We start from the raw sequence: 16,478 nt of genomic DNA on the forward strand, positions 1-16,478 counted from the left end.
TCCCAGAGGAGGTGGCGTCGAGCTAAATCTTGAAGGATGAGTAAGAGTTTGCTAGACAAACAAGGAGTTGCGGGGGTATTTCCAGCAGAAGGAAAGACACATGCAGTGAAACATGAAAGAGCTTCTGGGGCTAAGCAAATATCAAATAGGGTAAGAAGATCATATTTTTCTGTCTTTAATATTTTCAGAAAATGAGGCTGCAGTGTTAACACAGCGTTGCCTCACACCCTTTGTGAGTAGAAAGTTCTGTTTGATGTCGAACCTTCGTTCATCTTCCTGAAACACAGACACGCCCACATATATCCTTTTTCTCCAACCAGGGGTCATATAGGCTCATTGTCCTTGTCATTCGTAGGCTAAGCCTTCATACAGGTGGAGATTGCTAATCTAGGTCTCTTGTCTTCCCAGACCGGTGGGATTCTGTTCCCCTCATTTGCCACTTCACTCAATAAGCAAGGAGTGCATATTGAAAGCCAGCCTGTGCCACTGCAGGGACTAGAGGAGAAATGCAAAGTGTTTTTCTTGCCACCCTGAGGCTCCTCACTATCAGCCCGTAAGGTCTGCTTTTCAAACTTCACATCACAGTGCAACCTGCCACCCAACACTCTCTGATGCCCCTCCATGACGTAGGAGTTTAAGGATCTGTGCATTGGAGTCGTACTGACAAGTTATGTGAACTTGGCCAAGTTACTAATCTTTTTGTACCTTAGTGTCCTCATCTATGAAATGTGATCATATTATTAACCTCATGGGGATTTTATTCTTGAGGATTAAAAGACTTAATGTATGTGTAGAAATTAAGACAACTTTGGAAAGAAGTCACGGAAAGCATAACGTCATGTGGCTTACGGAGAAAGGGGGAATTTGTTGATTTACATGATTGAAAAGTCCAGGGGGATATGCCAATTACAGGAGTAGCTTGATCCAGGGGCTCAAATGTTGTCACCAGAACTTAATCTTTCTCCATCTCTAGCTCTACTCTTATTTTTTTGGCTTTGTTCAAGGCTCCATGTGATGTCAAGATGGCAGCCAAGAAGCATAGACCCCATTCTCCTACGATCTAGTCCAACATTCAAATCAAAGTCCTGAGCCTGACATTCATTGATCTGAAACACATTAAAATGCTCAATCTTGGGCTTCCCTGGTGGCGCAGTGGTTGAGAGTCCGCCTGCCGATGCAGGGGACACGGGTTCGTGCCCCGGTCCGGGAAGATCCCACATGCCGCGGAGCGGCTGGGCCCGTGAGCCATGGCCGCTGAGCCTGCGCGTTCGGAGCCTGTGCTCCGCAACGGGAGAGGCCACAACAGTGAGAGGCCCTGCGTACCGCAAAAAAAAAAAAAAAAAAAAAAGCTCAATCTTGAACTGACTCTTAAGCCAGGGAATGAGAATGCTAATTGGCTTATGCCTGGGTCCTGACCACCCCCTGGAGTTAAGGAGGGGTCTAATCCACCCAAATATCAAGGTCTCAGTTGGAAAAGGGGAAGTTGCCCAGAATAAAATTTCTGTTTTACCAGAAAAATGGAGAACAAAAAGTTGGTGGCATAGAATACGTCCGCTACTGTATGTAAAACACCTGGCACAGAGGCTAAGAGAAAAATGCTTCATGAATGATCACCGTCACCCTCTTCACCACCACTACCATCAACACAGGGATCAATCTCAGACATGGCTCTTTCACACAAACATAACACTGTTCTTAAATGAGAGCCTTCCCAGTGCTGAATGGAGAGAAATGTAAGTAGCAGACATTTGTTTTTCGTGGCTGCCAAGAACCTCTGGAACATTCTTCCTACATTTTGGTAGTTCCTATACTATGATCCCAGCCTACCTCAAATAGAATCCCTCAAAACTTTATTTTTCCCACTCAACCCATCCTACAACCCTCCAACCCCACCATTCAGTTTCTTCCAATCCTATGCACCCGTGAGAGAATTTGACTTGGAGGCGAGCTGTGGAAACAAGAGGAGCACGGAACACCCATTTTGCTGTTGCAGATGGTGGGAGCCAACCAGTTGGTTCTAGAGTCAGTGGGAGGCATCACCCTTACCAGGCCAGTTCTTCAGGGTGGCTTTAGGCATTATTCTAAGAGCATTAGTCCAGAAATATTCCTTTAGCTGTTCCAAAGATGCTGTGAGTGCTGAATATCCCCATACCAAATCCCTTCTTTCTTTTTTGTTTTTTTTTTATAAATTTATTTATTTTATTTTTGGCTGTGCTGTGTCTTCGTTGCTGTGCACAGGCTTTCTCTAGTTGTGGCAAGCGGCAGCTACTCTTTGTTGTGGTGCACGGGCTTCTCACTGCAGTGGTTTCTTTTGTTGCGGAGCACAGGCTTTAGTAGTTGTGGCACACAGGCTTCAGTAGTTGTGGCTCGCGGGCTCTAGAGCACAGGCTCAGTAGTTGTGGCTTAGTTGCTCCGCGGCATGTGGGATCTTCCCGGACGAGAGCTCGAACCTGTGTCCCCTGCATTGGCAGGCAGATTCTTAACCACTGCACCACCAGGGAAGCCCCCAAATCCCTTCTTATGTAAAGAAAGTAGAGTGATAGTGTTTCTGCAACTAAGGACACTAACCAATATGCTGCCCAAGAACTCCCACAGCATGTGTACGGCACAGGCTTCACGATAGTTCCCTAAGCCTGGGTCTCATCTTCTCATCAGACTGTTCTCCACGATCCCAGCAGGGTGGCTTGTAAAACAGTAAACATTCAGAAAAATGCCAGTTTCGTGACTGAATAAACGAACTTCTAACTGACCTAAAAGGTCATTTGGGGGAGTACAGACACACTTCATTTTATTGAATTTCACACATATTGCATTTTTTACAAATTGAAAGTTTCTGGCAACTTTTCATTGAACAAATCTATTGGTGCAATTTTTCCAGCAGCATTTTTATTTATTTTATTCTATTTTTCATTAGTTATCCATTTTATACATATTACTATATACATGTCAATTCCAATCTCCCAATTCATCACACCACCCACCCCTCCACTTTCCCTGCTTAGTGTCCATACATTTGTTCTCTACATCTGTGTCTCAGTTTCTGCCCTGCAAACCGGTTCATCTGTACCATTTTTCTAGGTTTCACATATATGCGTTAATATACTATATTTGTTTTTCTCTTTCTGACTTACTTTACTCTGTATGACAGTCTCTAGGTCCATCCACATCTCTACAAATGGCCCAATTTCATTCCCTTTTATGGCTGAGTAATATTCCATTGCATATATGTACCACATCTTCTCTATCCATTCGTCTGTTGATGGGCATTTAGGTTGCTTCCATGACCTGGCTATTGTAAATAGTGCTGCAAAAACACTGCAATGCATGTGTCTTTTTGAATTATGGTTTTCTTTGGTTATATGCCCAGTAGTGGAATTGCTGGGTCATATGGTAATTCTATTTTTAGTTTTCTAAGGAACCTCCATTACTGTTCTCCATAGTGGCTGTAGCAATTTACATTCCCACCAACAGTGCAAGAGAGTTCCCTTTTCTCCACACCCTCTCCAGCATTTGTTTGTAGATTTTCTGACGATGCCCATTCTAACTGGTGTGAGGTGATACCTCATTGTAGTTTTGATTTGCATTTCTCTAATAATTAGTGATGTTGATGAGCTTTTCATATGCTTCTTGCCCATCTGTATGTCTTCTTTGGAGGAATGTCTATTTAGGTCTTCTGCCCATTTTTGGATTGGGTTGTTTGTTTTTTTAATATTAAGCTGCATGAGCTGTTTATATATTTTGGAGATTAATCCTTTGTCCGTTGATTCGTTTGCAAATATTTTCTCCCATTTTGAGGGTTGTCTTTTCGTCTTGTTTATGGTTTCCTTTGCTGTGCAGAAGCTTTGAAGTTTCATTAGGTCCCATTTGTTTATTTTTGTTTTTATTTCCATTACTCTAGGAGGTGGATCAAAAAAGATCTTGCTGTGATTTATGTCAAAGAGTGTTCTTCCTATGTTTTCCTCTAAGACTTTTATAGTGTCTGCTCTTACATTTAGGTCTCTAAGCCATTTTGAGTTTATTTTTGTGTATGGTGTTAGGGAGTGTTCTAATTTCATTCTTTTACATGTAGCTGTCCAGTTTTCCCAGCACCACTTATTGAAGAGGCTGTCTTTTCTCCACTGTATATCCTTGCCTCCTTTGTCATAGATTAGTTGACCATAGGTGTGTGGGTTTATCTCTGGGTTTTCTAGCCTGTTCCATTGATCTATATCTCTGTTTTTGTGCCAGTACCATATTGTCTTGATTACTGTAGCTTTGTAGTATAGTCTGAAGTCAGGGACTCTGATTCCTCCAGCTCCGTTTTTTCCCTCAAGACTGCTTTGGCTATTTGGGGTCTTTTGTGTCTCCATAAAAATTTTAAGAATTTTTTCTTCTAGTTCTGTAAAAAATGCCATTGGTAATTTGATAGGGATTGCATTGAATCTGTAGATTGCTTTGGGTAGTATAGTCATTTTCACAATATTGATTGTTCCAATCCAAGAACATGGTATATCTCTCCATCTGTTTGTATCATCTTTAATTTCTTTCATCAGTGTCTTATAGTTTTCTGCATACAGGTCTTTTGTCTCCCTAGGTAGGTTTATTCCTAGGTATTTAATTATTTTTGTTGCAGTGGTAAATGGGAGTGTTTTCTTAATTTCTCTTTCATATTTTTCATCATTACTGTATAGGAATGCAAGAGATTTCTGTGCATTAATTTTGTATCCTGCAACTTTACCAAATTCATTGATTGGCTCTAGTAGTTTTCTGGTGGTATCTTTAGGATTCTCTACGTATAGTATCATGTCATCTGCAAACAGTGACAGTTTTAGTTCTTCTTTTCCAATGTGTATTCCTTTTATTTCTTTTTCTTCTCTGATTGCCGTGGCCAGGACTTCCAAAAACTATGTTGAATAATAGAGGTGAGAGTGGACATCCTTGTCTTGTTCCTGATCTTAGAGGAAGTGCTTTCAGTTTTTCACCATTGAGAATGATGTTTGCTGTGGGTTTGTCATATATGGCCTTTATTATGTTGAGGTACATTCCCTGTATGCCCACTTTCTGGAGAGTTTTTATCATAAATTGGCATTGAATTTTGTCAAAAGCTTTTTCTGCATCTATTGAGAGGAACATATGGTTTTTATTCTTCAACTTGTTAATATGGTGTATCACATTGATTTGTGTATATTGAAGAATCCTTGCATCCCTGGGATAAATCCCACTTGATCATGGTGTATGATTCTTTTAATATGTTGTTGGATTCTGTTTGCTAGTATTTTGTTGAGGATTTTTGCATCTATATTCATAAGTGATATTGGTCTGTAATTTTCTTTTTTGTAGTATCTTTGTCTGGTTTTGGTATCAGGGTGATGGTGGCCTCATAGAATGACTTCGGGAGAGTTCCTTCCTCTGCAATTTTTTGGAAGAGTTTGAGAAGGATGGGTGTTAGCGCTTCTCTAAATGTTTGATAGAATTCACCTGTGAAGCCATCTGGTCCTGGACTTTTGTTTGTTGGAAGATTTTTAATCACAGTTTCAATTTCATTACTTGTGATTGGTCTGTTCATATTTTCTGTTTCTCCCTGGTTCAGTCTTGGAAGGTTATACCTTTCTAAGAATTTGTCCATTTCTTCCAGGTTGTCCATTTTATTGGCAGAGAGTTGCTTGTAGTAATCTCTTAGGATGCTTCGTATTTCTACGGTGTCTGTTGTAACTTCTCTGTTTTCATTTCTAATTTTATTGATTTGAGTCCTCTCCCTCTTTTTCTTGATGAGTCTGGCTAATGGTTTATCACTTGTGTTTATCTTCTTAAAGAACCAGCTTTTAGTTTTCTTGATCTTTTCTATGGTTTTCTTTGTTTCTGTTTCATTTATTTCTGCTCTGATCTTTATGATTTCTTTCCTTATGCTAACTTTTGGTTTTGTTTGTTCTTCTTTCTCTAGCTCCCTTAGGTGTAAGGTTAGATGGTTTATTTGAGATTTTTCTTATTTCTTGAGGTAGGCTTGTATTGTTATAAACTTCCCTCTTAGAACTGCTTTTGTCGCATCCCATAGGTTTTGGATCATCGTGCTTTCATTGTCATTTGTCTCTAGGTATTTTTTGATTTCCTCTTTGATTTATTCAGTGATCTCTTAGTTATTTAGTAACATATTGTTTACCCTCCATGTGTTTGTGTTTTTTACGTTTTTTCCCCTGTAATTCATTTCTAAACTCATAGCGTTGTGGTCAGAAAAGATATTTGATATGATTTCAATTTCCTTAAATTTAGTGAGGCTTGATTTGTGACCCAAGATGTGATCTATCCTGGAGAATGTTCCATGCACACTTAAGAAGAAAGTGTAATCTGCTGTTTTCAGATGGCATGTCCTATAAATATCAATTAAATCTATCTGGTCTATTGTGTCATTTAAAGCTTGTGTTTCCTTATTAATTTTCTGTTTGGATGATCTGTCCATTGGTGTAAGTGAGGTGTTAAAGTCCCCCACTATTACTGTGTTACTGTCGATTTCCTCTTTTAGAGCTGTTAGCAGTTGCCTTATGTATTGAGGTGCTCCTATGTTGGGTGCATATATATTTATAATTGTTATATCTTCTTCCTGGATTGATCCCTTGATCATTATGTAGTGTCCTTCCTTGTCTCTATAACATTCTTTATTTTAAAGTCTATTTTATCTGATGAGTATTGCTACTCCAGCTTTCTTCTGATTTCCATTTGCATGGAATATCTTTTTCCATCTCCTCACTTTCAGTCTGTATGTGTCCCTAGGTCTGAAGTGGGTCTCTTGTAGACAGCATATATATGGGTCTTTTTTGTATCCATTCAGCGAGCCTGTGTCTTTTGGTTGGAGCATTTAATCCATTCACATTTAAGGTAATTATCAACATGTATGTTCCTATTACCATTTTCTGAATTGTTTTGGGTTTGTTTTTGTAGGTCCTTTTCTTCTCTTGTGTTTCCCACTTAGAGAAGTTCCTTTAGCATTTGTTGTAGAACTGGTTTGATGGTGCTGAATGCTCTTAGCTTTTGTTTGTCTGTAAACCTTTTCATCTCTCCATCGAATCTGAATGAGTTCCTTGCCTCTTTGCTGGATAGAGTAATCTTGGTTATAGGTTCTTCCCTTTCATCACTTTAAATATGTCATGCCACTCCCTTCTAACTTGTAGAGTTTCTGCTGAGAAATCAGCTGTTAACCTTATGGGAGTTCCCTTGTATGTTATTTGTCGTTTTTCCCTTGCTGCTTTCAATAATTTTTCTTTGTCTTTAATTTTTTCCAATTTGATTACTATGTGTCTCAGCATGTTTCTCCTTGGGTTTACCCTGTATAGGAGTCTCTGCGCTTCCTTGACTTGGGTGGCTACTTCCTTTCCCATGTTAGGGAAGTTTTCGACTATAATCTCTTCAAATACTTTCTCGGGTCCTTTCTCTCTTCTCCTTCTGGGACCCATATAATGTGAATGTTGTTATGTTTAATGTTGTCCCAGAGGTTTCTTAGGCTGTCTTCATTTCTTTTCATTCTTTTTTCTTTATTCTGTGCCGCAGCAGTGAATTCCACCATTCTTTCTTCCAGGTCACTAATCTGTTCTTCTGTCTCAGTTATTCTGCTATTGATTCTTTCTAGTGTATTTTTCATTTCAGTTATTGTATTGTTCATCTCTGTTTGTTTGTTCTTTAATTGTTCTAGGTCTTTGTTAAACATTTCTTGCATCTTCTCGATCTTTGCTTCCATTCTTTTTCCGAGGTACTTCACTATCGTCACTATCATTATTCTGAATTCTTTTTCTGGAAGGTTGCCTATCTCCACTTCATTTAGTTGTTTTTCTGGGGTTTTATCTGGTTCATTCATCTGGTACATAGCCCTCTGCCTTTTCATCTTGTCTATCTTTCTGTGAATGTGGTTTTTGTTCCACAGGCTTCAGGATTGTAGTTCTTCTTGCTTCTGCTGTCTGCCATCTGGTGGATGAGGCTATCTAAGAGGTTTGTGCAAGTTTCCTGATGGGAGGGACTGGTAGTGGATAGAGCTGGCTGTTGCTCTGGTGGGCAGAGCTCAGTAAAACTTTAATCCACTTGTCTGCTGATAGGTGGGGCTGGCTTCCCTCCCTGTTGTTTGTTTGGCCTGAGGCGACCCAACACTGGAGCCTACCCGGGCTCTTTGGTGGGGCTAATGGCAGACTTCAGGAGGCCTCATGCCAAGGAGTACTTCCCAGAACTGCTGCCAGTGTCCTTGTCCTCACGGTGAGACACAGCCACCCCCCACCTCTGCAGGAGACCCTCCAACACTCGCAGGTAGGTCTGGTTCAGTCTTCTTTGGGGTCACTGTTCTTGGGGTCCCCTGGGTCTCGATGCGCACACTACTTTGTGTGTGCCCTCCAAGAGTGGAGTCCCTGTTTTCCCCAGTCCTGTCGAAGTCCTGCAATCAAATCCCACTAGCCTTCAAAGTCTGATTCTCTAGGAATTCCCCCTTCCATTGCCAGACCCCCAGGTTGGGAAGCCTGATGTGGGGCTCAGAACCTTCACTCCAGTGGCTGGACTTCTGTGGTATAAGTGTTCCCGAGTTTGTGAGTCACCCACACAGCAGTTATGGGATTTGATTTTATTGTGATTGTGCCTCTCCTACCGTCTCATTGTAGCTTCTCCTTTGTCTTTGGATGTGGGGTATCTTTTTTGGTGAGTTCCAGTGTCTTCCTGTCGATGACTGTTCAGCAGTTAATTGTAATTCTTGTGCTCTCGCAAGAGAGATTGAGAGCACGTCCCTCTACTCTGCCATCTTGAACCAAAAACCTCAACATTTCTAAAATTAAGGTATGTACATTGTTTTTTTAGACACAATGCTATTGCACACTTAATAGACTACAGTATAGTGTAACTATAACTCTTAAATGCACTGGGAAACAATAAATTCCTATGACTCACTTTTCTGCAAAATTTGCTTTATTTGGGTGGTTTGGAACGAAACCTGCAATAACTCCACGGTATGCCTGTATTAGAATCTTAAAGTTTGAAGGGATTGAAATGATTGAGCTCATTCTAGACACTGGACAGATGAGACTGAAGACCCAGAAGGTTAATTTGACTTGAAATGTTGCCCTTATATTTTTGTTGATATTGTTTCCATCAAAACTATCACAAAAATGTGCGTTTAACAGCATCGTACCGTATTTATTAGGATAATATTAATTATTTTTAAGGTTGTAGAATTTTCTTTTGTCCACTATTATTTGAAGCAATTGACATAGACTTTGGACATCTATTTTTCTTTTCATGGAAACTTTGATTATCATGATATTCATCATAATGAGCTTTAACCAGAGACAACATGAAAAGTGAATCTGCCCACTACTGGCTTGTATCAAGGTCCAGCATTAAAAGCGTGGACTCTGTGGTCAGATCGTCTGAATTTGATCATGGCTCTGGTACTTTCTAGCTAGGTAACTACATGCAAGTTATTTATTCTCTTTCTGCCTCAATTTCCCATGCGATAATGGGACATATTGATAGTATTTACTTCACAAAATTGCTCATAAAGAATGAAAAGAGTTAATATTTGTAAAGTATTTAGAATGGTGAGTTTTAGTGTATTATAAGTCCTACCATGGTTTTAATTTTTTTAAAAATAAGGTTGCAGTTAACTAAACTCTCAAATCTCTTTCATGTATGTGCCTGCCGACTTGGTCTCCCCCAGTCTAAACTTGTGCAATTGATTTCTTTTTTCCAGCCTAAATGCATGACTTTGCATTTAACCCTGTTGAGTTTCTTCCAGTGGCACTGGCTCAGTGGCACTTTATTTCCCTCACTTTCTGCACCCACCCATCCACCCATCCCCGGGTGTAAGTGCTGATAATGAGAGAGGTGGAAAAGAGAAGGGAATGCAGTCTCCTGCACACTAAGCGCGCAGCCTGCAGTCCTCAAGTTCTGCCTGCAGCTTAACTTTGGCGCCCAACCAAATTCAAGTGGCTCTAATTACTTTTAAATTAGGCATTTAGTTAAAATTTGATGAGCACATAAACTTAATAGCTGATCTCCAGCCAACATTACTATCAAACTGCCATCCAAATAAGTCCAGGAGGTTGTTATCCAAAGTACCCCAGTAAAATGAAATGAGCGGGACAATGGTTGTGACAATTGCAAAACTGCCGTTTCCACAGGTGGAATTAAGTGTCTGTCTTGTAAATGAATAGAGACACAATTCAGGGAAGCAAGCCATCCAAATGTATCACTTGTTTGGCTGTTCTGACGTCGAAGAAGATAAGAATAAGAATCAACTGGGGAAACGAAAGATGCAGAACTACAAAAATAAACTTGTCATCCCTGACATCTGTGTTTATAAACGCATTATGTTAAACAGCAGAGATTTCCCTACGGCTGGCCAATACCAAGATGGCGTCTTGGGTGTTTACCTTTTCCCATAGCCCCAGTCGTAAGGGCTTTTCTTACTATCTCTTTGCTTCCAGCTTTTGTTTCAGTATCCCTGTAAAGAGTTGGCAGAGAACTAGCTGGGCAACTTCAGAAACATGGTTTATAACCAACCTGCTCCACTCTTTCGCTACAAAAAGTGAGCCTGTGCTAATTGTTCTTTAGCGAAGAAGTAGTTACCCACCCCTCCTCACCCAGGTGGAGATTTTCTTTATCAATAACCCCAGAGCAGGTTTGAATCAAAGAGGTGACACACACAAGAGCCAGATGTTTGGAGGGTAAGAAGGGGAGGTAGGTTCACACAATTGTTCTGCCTTCTTGCTTTCCGCTGAAGTTCTTTCCTGTGGGCTGTAGGACACATCAACAAGCTCTGAGCATGTGCGTGGACAGCCCCAGCCCAGCACCGCAGTGGGAAGCTGCTCACAGGCTGCCTTCCTTTTCCGGTGCAGCTGGTGTTTACAGAAGGACATGATTTGAAAGTTGATTTATTTACTCTGTCGTTTTTTTTTTTTTAAATGAACGGACATAGATGTCTGTTTGTTGAAACAATTAATAAACTCTGGTGATATGATTAAAATTTAACAGAAAAACATCCTTGGCTGTCAGGTGGAAATCTAAGGACTGACTTTTGGAAAGTTCATAATGTAACTCAGAGTGAGATCAGAAGATATATATATATGTATTCTTTGGCTCTGTTTTTTAAGAAAACAGCTGATCACTTTCGCTTGTGGAAACCACCGGGCTCTGGTTCCTGCCGCTTCATTTTGTCCTGGTTGGCTGTGGAGACTCAGAGGATGTTGATACGGCACCTCAACTATGGAGGCGAAGAGAACGTGCCAGAAGGTCCTCTTCCTCTTGTGCCAGCTCCTCCTCCCAAGTCTCTTCAAAAGTCAAGGCATCTGGGACTTCCCTGGCGGTCCAGTGGTTAAGACTTTGCCTTCCAATGCAGGGGGTGCGGGTTTGATCCCTGGTTGGGGAGCTAAGATCCGACATGCCTTGCGGCCAAAAAACCAAAACATAAAAACAGAAGCAATATTGCAACAAATTCAATAAAGACTAAAAAAACAAAAGTCAAGGCATCTGAGTCCTAAGACATTGCAGTCTGATTGCAGTGAAACAAGGGGCTAGGCCAGAGGAGGTGCACTTTCTTCCTTTAAAAAATTTATTCTTTATTTTGAGTGGTAATAGGAACACACACACCAATAGATAAAGTTTTAAGGAATATGCAGTGAAAAATAATTCTCTCTTGCACCCCTGCCCCCCAGCAGCCACCAGTTCCCTTACCAAAGATAATCTTTATTGCCAGTTCCTAGAGTATTCTGCTGGAGACATCTTATGTAGTTACAAACATTCATATATGTATATGCGTCTTAAATACACAAATAATAATGTACAATGCACATTGTTCTACACCTTGCTTTTTTCACTTAACAATACATCAAAGGTTTTGTTTTGTTTGATTGTTTTCCGAAAGTGCTATCAGGGAGAAAAGTCATTCTTCATTTCAATGATCTGATTCTGGTTCTGGTTCATTGTACTGATAACAAAAGATGCCAAATTAAACTCTACCTCAGCCTCAGGTCAACTTGGTCTGGAGAAATAGGAATCATATCTAAAACCCTAAATCTTTAAACAACAGGAAGTCTGGGGTGGGTAGAAGAGAGAGGGAAGGACGGATTCTGTTTAAAAGAATGCTCTGTGGGACTGACAGTTAAGCAGAGGGAAACTTTGAACGCAGTCTTGCAAAACGAAAATCCATTGGTTTCTTTCCCTGCTTTCGTAAGTAGGACTCAAACTTACTGGCCATAATTGTTTCATCTTTGCTAGTTAAGGATCTCTAGGAGCAAGATATTGTCAGTATTCTGGATGCAATACAGTTGACCCTTGAACCATGTGGGGTTAGGGACACCAACACCCCGTGCAGTCAAAACTCCACGTGCCGATTTTGACTCCCCGAAAATAACTAGTAATAGCCTAGTGTTCACAGGAGGCCTTACTGATAATATAAACAGTTGATTCATGCACATTTTGTGTGTTATATGTATTATATACTGTATTCTTACAATACAGTAAGTTACAGAAAAGAAAATGTTATTAAGGAAATTATAAGGAAGAGAAAATACAATTATAGCACTGTTTTATTGATACTGTATGTTTATGTCAAGAGGAATTGTCTGTCAGTATCTACATCATTATTGTCTTATATGATACAAACCACTGTAGATGTTTTATATGTATATATATAACACTAGACATCAAAAACGAAGATAAGGTGAAAAAGAGATTCAGATTTATTTATAGGTATGATGATTCATGCATTGATAACAAAGAAGCAGCTATAGGATTGCTTTATGGTCGCCTAGTGTAATTGATACAATAGCATCACGGTAGCCTAGCCTATACACTAATGAATTAATCTTTTCAAAATTTTTATGGCATATAGGATTACAGTCACATTTATAATACAGTGTTGGAAACATTGCTACATTTTTTGAAAAACCACGTACCTATGATGATAGGCTGATACGCAGTTTCTCCAATTACGAGAGAGGTATACTGTACAGTAATGGAATTCTTTGAAAGCAAAGCTATAAAACAGTAAGAAAACTAACATCTTAATTTTATACTAAATGTTACTCACCTTACACCTATGTAAGGTTAGACTAGTATCTACATCTATTTTATGCATTCATGTCGTACTTAACTTTTTCTTAATATTTTCTATATTTTCAGGGCACACGGCTTGTCTGCGAGTCTTTTCAGATTGTCACAAATCTCCAGAATTTTTCTAACATATTAATTGAAGTAAATCCATGTATAAGTGGGTCTGCAGAGTCCAAACCAGTGTTGTTCCAGGGTCAGCTGTACAAGGGAGGTGGAGGCGGAAAGAGACAAGGCTTTGGGATGGAGAAGATCTGGACATTAATACTGTGGCTATAATACCAGGTGCCAACCCAGGGCCAATACCATGGCAAATGCATAACACAAAGAACTCTTTGCTTGGGGCAGACATGCAGAGCTGTCTGGTTCATTGCCACCCATGCTAGAATCAATTTCCTTAGAGCTCTGATTCACAGCTTCCTTTCTGCTTTCCAAGTTATGAACTGGAAAGTTGGAGCTTTGAGAACATCGTGACACTTATTTCCCAGAACTCCCGAAGCTTTTCATGTCTGAACCCAGACCCAGGTGATGTGGCAGCTTCCAGGCAGCTCTAAGCCCCGGAAGCTGGGATCACAGAGAAACGTGTAGACTTACACAACCTAATTTCTTTCATCCTGACTGACAGGATAAGGACAGAAGGAAGAGCAGAGAAATCTAAAGGAGCTTTACAGGCGCTGACATTCTAAGCTTGTGAAAGATAAGCAGGTAGCGGAGAGTGGGGGGTGTGAGGCAGCACACCCAGTGCGGGGGCATAGCTTGAGAGAGACACCAGGGCTGGGGTGGGGGGTGGGAGACACATGTCTACACAGCACAGCCGATGTGAGGGGAAAAGATGTGGAATTCAGTCCTGAATTGCTTATTTGGAAAATTAATTAGTAAGTGGTTAGCGGACCACTGAATGGAATATTAATTTCTCCCAAGGTTATTTGGAACCTAGGCATGGAGGGGAGAGAGAGACACAGAGAGGCAGGGAGGAGACAGAAAGAAAAGATAGGAACGGAGCGGGGGAGAAGACAGGACCCAAGTGCTTTGCCTCCACCTGCCCCCAAACCCGAGTGGAGCCCAGGGCCTGGCACATTCATAACGAAGGTTCAAGAGTGAGAGAGAAGAGGTGAGGAGGCCTCTATGATGCTACTGAAAGCACCGCCCAGAGACTGGACTGGAACATCTAAAGTTCCCAGCGACTTGTTCGCCGTCTTATTTGGAGAACTACCACAGACTCCTTCTAACATCAGTCAGCCATCCTTGCCCTATCTCCTTCATCATCTGTCTAGACCTTGTTCTTTCTTGCACTTGCCCTCCTGCAGGCAGAAGAAAGGAAAGCACCTCTGGCTCCCTCGCTCAAAGATGCTCTCTCTTTGGTTTTCCGGTTTCCTTGCTTGTGAGTCTGTTAGACACTTCCTCTGCGGTTTACCTGCAGTCTGACCTGTGAATCTTTGAGATCATCTCTCTCATGGTCTCTCACTGCAGTGACAGCGTGAGGTTCCCCACCCCCCACCCCCTTAGCAAGGCCTGGGGAGCAACTGTTCATCTGGAGCTCTCGGCTGCAGGGCTGCCCTCTCCTGCGCTGTGGGGTGGAGCCTCCTGAAGAAGGAAGAGCATAGAGGATGCTTCCTGGGCGAATGCTCCTTGGACACTGGCCAGAATCAAAGCTCTGCTTCTTCCCACCCTTTAAAATGTGGTCAGTACACTACCAAACGTAAACTAGATAGCTAGTGGGAAGCAGCCGCACAGCACAGGGAGATCAGCTCGGTGCTCTGTGACCACCTAGAGGGGTGGGATAGGGAGGGTGGGAGGGAGAGGCAACAGGGAGGAGATATGGGGATATATGTATATGTATAGCTGATTCACTTTGTTATAAAGCAGAAACTAACACACCATTGTAAAGCAATTAGACTCCAATAAAGATGTTTAAAAAATTAATTAATTAAAAAACGAAACAAGTGGTTGGGCTCAGGAGGTATCGCCCCGTTGTCCAGGCTGCCGCTCAGGAACGGCTCCCTCCGCTGGGCAATCCAGTCTCCTCCCTGGACCTTTCCAGATCCATTCAGAACCCAGCTGCCAGTGCAGGGATTCAGCATTCTGGGGATGGCATGTTTATTTCGAAACAATCATGAGGCTTGATTTGATGTAGTGAAAGAAATTAGTGCTTGCTGAATACGGCCCAGTTATTACTGCATTAATTCATATAGATCAGCAGCTGACATTGGCTGGAAGGTGGGCATGGGGGCATTTCAGTAAGTTTGGCTGAAGAGAGCTGCCTCTCCAGGGCTGCCAAACCCCGTCCCCCGCCGCAAGGCGCAGATGATTACGTGTTTGGAATGACTTTCACATCAAGGGTGCATGATGTTATTTTAATGTCAGCTGGAAATGGACAAATTAAAGCATGGTTGGGAGATGTCCCAAAAGTCAGTCATCAAACTGACACCCTTGGAGACCTGCTTTCTCCCAAGCCCATCCTTCAATGACTCCTCAAAGATGGAAGAAATTGTAACATGCTACCAAGGAGATGTAGCAAGACACCTTCTTGTGGTTCATCAAACTTGGTATGTGAATCTGTACCACGTGTAAGGAGTTAAGCATGGTCTCAGCCGTAAGTAACAATAGCTTAAACAAATAAAGGATTATTTGCTTGCTGTTACGGGTTGAATTGTGTCCCCCTCCCCAAAATAATATGTTGAAGCCTTAACTCCTAATACCTCAGAATGTGGCTATATTTGGAGACAGGGCCTTTATACATGTGATTAAATTAAAAGGAATCCCTCAGGATGGGCTCTTGTGTCAATCAGCTCTCTCCGGGGACACAGAACATATATATATATATATATATATGTATATATATATATATACACACATATATATATGTGTATATATATATATACATATATATATACACACACACACATATATATATGAGAGAGAGAGAGAGATTTATTATAAGAAATTGCCTTGCATGATTATGGAAGCTGGCAGGTCCCAAGATGTGCAAGGTTGAGTCAGCAAGTTGGAGGCCCTGGAGAGAAGATGCTTTAGTTCCACTATGATCTGAGGGCCTGGGAACCAGCAGAGCTGACGGTGTAGCTCTATCCAAAGGCTGACAGGCTTGAGGCTCAGGAAGAGCTCATGTCTCGGTTGGAGTCTAAAGGCAGGAAAAAAACGGAGCCCTGGTTCAAAGAAGGTAGCCAGGCAAGAAGACTTTTCTGTTACTCGGGAGAAGGTCAGCCTTTCTGGGTTCTACGTTCCTTCTTTGCTGATCTATCACCAGTTCCCAAACAGACTCAACTTCATGCGGTACTTGCTACCTCAAAGCCCTCCCACCATTCATTCATTCATTCATTCGTGCACAAAAGACTATTCTAAATGCTTGGCATGCATTATCTTATTTAATCACTGGAGTAGAATGGGGAAAAGAAACAGGAGGTCTCTGC

General features: G+C 41.3%; 1 long non-coding RNA gene across 1 annotated transcript; it reads left to right on the plus strand.

The window, feature by feature from the left end:
- The first annotated feature begins 7,999 nt into the window (after positions 1-7,999).
- Positions 8,000-14,824, plus strand: LOC141278785 (uncharacterized). The gene is made up of 4 exons (XR_012332005.1): positions 8,000-8,262; positions 8,607-8,778; positions 11,094-12,987; positions 13,123-14,824. It is a non-coding gene; the product is annotated as an uncharacterized lncRNA (long non-coding RNA).
- Positions 14,825-16,478: the final 1,654 nt, after the last annotated feature.

Source organism: Tursiops truncatus, chromosome 5 (genome assembly GCF_011762595.2).
Source record: "Tursiops truncatus isolate mTurTru1 chromosome 5, mTurTru1.mat.Y, whole genome shotgun sequence".
In the NCBI taxonomy this organism is placed as follows: domain Eukaryota; kingdom Metazoa; phylum Chordata; class Mammalia; order Artiodactyla; family Delphinidae; genus Tursiops; species Tursiops truncatus.